Source organism: Zingiber officinale, chromosome 9B (assembly GCF_018446385.1).
Source record: "Zingiber officinale cultivar Zhangliang chromosome 9B, Zo_v1.1, whole genome shotgun sequence".
NCBI lineage: Eukaryota > Viridiplantae > Streptophyta > Magnoliopsida > Zingiberales > Zingiberaceae > Zingiber > Zingiber officinale.
The window spans coordinates 43325380-43330954 of record NC_056003.1 but is presented as its reverse complement, the minus strand read 5'-3'; positions in this window follow the sequence as shown (position 1 = coordinate 43330954).

Here is a 5575-nt window from a genome sequence, read left to right as displayed (position 1 = left end):
CGAGGAGTTAGATTCAACTTCAAGTGGTTCTTCGTAAAGCCTTAAGAACTTTTCCCAAAGTTCTTTTGCGCTTTTGTACGTTCCGACTCTGTCGAGATCCTTGGCAGGTAACACGCTCAAAAGACTGGACTCAACCTTACCGTTTGCCATGAATTCGTCGTGCTGCTCATCAGTCCAGAGGCGTTTTTTATTTCTTCTCCGTTCGTGTTCTTCGGTGCTTCATAACCATATTTCATAATTAATAAAAATACTAAAATCAGTTTTAAAATAAACCTGCATTCATCGCTTCCAAAAAGCGAACTCCCCCCTCGAAAGTTGGTGGGTAGATATTAGCTCCGGCCATCTCGTTGTTTCATTTGACGGTTAGTCCTCCTGAAATGCCTCGGCTCTGATACCACTTGTTAGACCCCTGGGTCGGCTAGAAGGGGGGTTGAATAGCTTGCAAAAATAAAAACGCAACCCTTCTCGATCTTTCAATAGTACACTTGCATAAATTATAACTTAAACAAAAAAACCAGAAAGGACGAGGCACACCGAGATTTACTTGGTTACAACCGGGGAGGTTGTTAATCCAAGGGAAATGATCGCACTAAAAACTCCTTCAGGCGGAGAAGCCTCGTACAACGATGAAGCACAGAAAATAGAAGCTCAACTCTAAATCAAAGCCTACAAGTGTTGGAAATGAATTACTTGTGATCGATGATAAGCTTCTGGACCAAGGCTTTATTTATAGCCTTGGTCGGGACGTCCCGAAGGGTTCTGGGCGCCCTGGGGGGATAAACTTTATCCCCTAAAGTTCAGATCGAGTCAAAACTCGATCCGTTTAAAAAGTCGGGTCTGGGCGCCCGGAAGCATTCCGGGCGGCCCGGACTAATCCGGGCGCTCGGACCAGGAAAGTCAATAGAGTTGACTTTTCTCGGTCCGGAACCTATGCTCCGGTTCAGCTCGTCTCGGTCTGGATCTTTCACTCCGGCTCCGCTAGCTTGGGTGATCTCGGCCATCCGGAAAAGAGCTCACCTGAACTCAACTTCCGGCCTTCTTGAGCGGGCTTCCGCTCCGGCTTCTCGTCCCTCGGAATCGTCGCGTGCTTCCTTCTCGTCCGTCAACGTACTCATCCGTAGTCTTCGTCCCTCAGTCGCACCCCGTGCCGACCTTCTCGTTAGCTGCATCTCTTGCTCCTCGAGCAGTCTTCCGCTCCGACTTCTCGTCCCTCGGAACCACCGCACGCTTCCTTCTCGTCCGCCGGTGTACTATTTCGCAGCGCCTCATCCCTCGAACGTGTCGCGTGCCGTCCTTCTCGCTAGCTGCGTCTTCTGCTCGAGTCTGTGCTCCTAAGCTCCTGCACACTTAGACACAAGGCTAAAAACACACATGACATAACTTAACTTGTTGATCACACTAAAACAACCTTGGGGTTCCAACATGCCCTATTGTGGTAAATCGTCCAGTTTCTTCCATCTCCGCATTTCAGATTTAGACGAAGTTCTCACAAACGACGCCAATTTGATCCTGTCTAAAATCGGAGAAGATGGCGCTGGGTAGATGACGCTACTATTGACTATGAATAGACTTTGAGTTGGAGAAGAGATAACACCGGGTACCCCTGTTTACGCACATCATAGAGAGAGCAAAGGGAAACGTTAGAGCGAGAACCAGGGAGAGAATCCTTGAAGTAAGCACTCCAACCCTCAAGTCAGAACAGTGGTCAAAAAGTGGAAGAGAAGATGAATAGTAGAACAGATGCGTGTGTACGAGCTTGCGTGAGTGAAAGCATATCTGGCCAACGGAGGGAGACCTCCTTTTATACCACCTCTCGTAACCTCCGTAATAATAAGACGACAGAGAATGTTTAGTATCAGAATATGTCGGTAATGGAGGACATACAGTGACTCTCCTCTATGCAGAGAAAGGTCCCATTACACGCATGTGTCAAAATAAGGGAATATTCTCTAGTGAATAACTATTATTTTTTGACAGGTTGTTCACTATTCCTTGACAATATTGTCTCCTAAGAGATATGACCGACTTTAGGATCGGACGGGTATATGTTGGGAGCCTTGTTTGTAAGAAATATTGGGGAGATAAGTCTCATAGATCTAACCGGCTTTAGGTTAGATGCCTATATGTTGGGAGCCACTTCCATAAAGTGTGAGAAGTTAAGGCACATAGATCTGGTTAGCCTTTTGTCCACCTGGGTTTATGTTGATAGTCTTGCTTCTGAGAAATACTAAGAGGCGAGGAGCTAAGTCCCATAAATCCGATCGGCTCTAGGCTTGACGGTTATATGCTTGGAGTCACGCCCATAAAGTATGAGGAATTAAGCTCCGTAGATTCGATTAGCTTTAGGCTGAGAGTTCTGTTTATAAGAAGTGGGGAGTTGCACCCTATAATTCTAGCTGGGTATATGATAAAACGAATCTGTCACATCCGCTAATCAAATTGTACAATTGTATGTCCACTGAACCCCTTAATCAAACAATAATGCTGTAGTAACGAGCCCAGGATCGATCCCGAGGAACCAACAGTAGGATGTAATCTAGGATTGTCTTTTTATTCCTATTTTTGGGGTTTTCGATATAAAAATGGAGTTGGGGGTTTTAAAGCTTTGAATATAAATCTACAAAGGAAAACACAACAGTAAAAAAATTAATCTAAAGCATAACTAAAACCTACCTATGTGCCAACAATCAAACCTTAACGCATTGTCACTCCTACATTGAGATTAAATTATTGACACACTCTTAAACTAAGGAATGAAATACAAGATGCAAATAAATCTGATCTACAACACCAATTAAAACCCTAACTTAAAACTACTCAACTAAACAATTAATCAAGCACAAATTAAACACAATTAAACTTCAACTATGAAATGAAATGCTAGATTACTTTCTAAACCATAACAAACATAAAGGAATATGTTCTAAGCTATAAAACAGTAAGAAAAAGAACTAAAATGAAATAAAATGGTAAACCAATCCATTCTCACAATCAATTCCACAAGTTTCACACTCAAGCCGTCACACAAGAGTGCCAAAATCGAAACCACCCAACTTTGGACCTCAATGGATCGTCTCAGCTGCATATCAGCTCAAGGAAGGTTCAACAACACCGACGGACCACCCCCGACGAGCTGAAATAACCCTAAACCCAAGAAAATGCCGAAAATCTAGAAATCTGCCATCCTTGACCTCTGAATATGGAATGGGAGCTACGGATTGCGAATTGTGGTCGGATGAAGCTCAACAACGCCGGAGGACCACCGCCTAGCGTTTCTGATGGGAATCGGAGCTCAGATTTGGAAGAACACCTCCAAATCTGAGGTGAACAGAGGTATCGAAGAAATGGAGATTGCGCCGGAGGGAACACCCAAATCGGTTCCAGAGAATCGGGATGAAGCTGCTGGGACGTCCTTCACCGAGGTTGAAGCTCGGGAGAATGATCGGAGAAGAGAAAGGGGCCGAAATCCGGAGAAAACCGCGCCGGGACGAAGCTACTGTGCGTGGAGGAATCGACGAAGAAGAAAGGGAACTGTAGCTTCTGTTTTAAATCTGATCCAGATTTGAACGGACGGCTAGGAGCAATTTGGAGCTAAATCAATGGTGAAAGCTTGCCCAAAATCTGATCCGAAGGTACTGATCTTGATCTAGAGTCTGGATCTACCCTCCCTTAGGTTGGATCGATCAGATCATCGCTGGATGGCCTAGATCTGTCGATCTTCAATGAACGGCCCAGATTAATTAAGCTGGATCAATGGCTGGATGAACTCAGATCTGGATCAAAACTTCTATATCTTCATCAATGGCTTAGATCTGCTCCCCATTAAGTTGGATCGGCCAGATCTTCAACGGATGGTCCAGATCTGTCCTATTCTTGATGAACGGCCCATAATGCTCCAAAGCTTGATCTTCTTGTTTGAATTCCGATTCGAGCCCAATTTCGGTCCAAATAGATCCAAATCTAAGATCCTTTGATGCCTACAAAATAAGAATCAAATATTAGCATCAAATAATACCAAAAATAAGATAATTTGTAATTAGGTCCAAAAATACACACGATGCACAAAATATAATGTAACCATGATTTAAACTAGGAAACCAAATGAATCATAATAATGCAGTAAAATCATAGTTATCAGTATACGTCCGCCTGGATTTATGTTGGAGCTTTGCCCACATGAAGTGAGGAGTTACGCCTCGTAGATCAGGCAACTCTTGGTCCACCCGAGATTATACTGGAAGTTATGCCCATAAGATAACTCAAAGGATATGAGGAGATGCTCTCTATAGCCCAGGCCGAATTTAATTCTGCCCGGGATTATACTGGGGGCCTTACTCTCAAGATGTGGTTCATCTGAATATGCACACCGTGACTTTTACCACTATCTCATCGTGACTTTGATCACTATATTACCTTGACTTTAACTATCACATTATCTTTACTATTGCCCCCATATTATCTTCAGAGCCACTCACGACACGCTGTGTTATATATTAACCCCAACTATTTTTTATTGTTTTTGCCAACACAATGGTAGTTTGTAGAAATCTAACAATAGAAAAACACTTGCTAATTCTTGTAGTCAAACAAATTGATCGCAGTCCTAGTGCGTAGAAAAATGTGTCATCCATATCAAGACCAAATGCAATGTTAACCTAACAACAATGGCTAAAATTTAAAAGCATGGAAGACCAGATTTAGATACGAATATTAATTGTACTAATGATTGTTCATGCATTTATACTTCTAAACATCTTGAATGCTAAATAAAGTCATATAGTACTGTTTAAAGAATAACTCTTGGGAATATGTTTGACAACTTCTTGATATATAGTAACATATTACTTGTCTTTAAGCATTCGATTTACACTTAAGCTTTTCTAACTTGAAAGTTATAGATTCAATATCAAAAAACTCATTCTTATAATCTCATTAACTCTTTCTTAAGCTAATCTTTTTATAAAATATTTAACATATTATAACAAAATTAAGATAATTATGCATTTAATTAAGTCAACTATTTATAGAAACTTGGAAGTTTTCATGATCACATTATCTTTTGCAAATATTTCATTAAGAACTATGGTAAGTGGTATCATCATAACTTCTATATCTTGCAAAAAAAAGTTTTCAAAAAATCAAAGACATCCAACCCTTAAAATATTAATAACATTAATTATTTTTTAAAATTTCTATGTGACTGAACTGGTCATCCTAGATTCAATGTTATCTGGCTTGTTAATTATTTTTATCTAACGAGTTAGTAAGAAATTTTTATAGGATCAGACCGGTCACTTCAGATTCGACGTTATCAGACCTAGTTAATCATTTTTTTATTTTATTAATAGTACTAATTACAAGATGTAAAATGTTTCATTGGACATTTAATTTTTCCCACGTAAAGAACCGCTATGCTAAGATAAAATTTGTCCCATGTTTATTTATCTTACTGTAGGGTTGACAATACTAGACACTTGGGATAAACAATATCACATTTTAATTAATTGATAATACTAATTACTATAAAACAAGTTCGTCTTGACCTCTTAAGTGCTAAGTAGGTTAATTGGTTAAC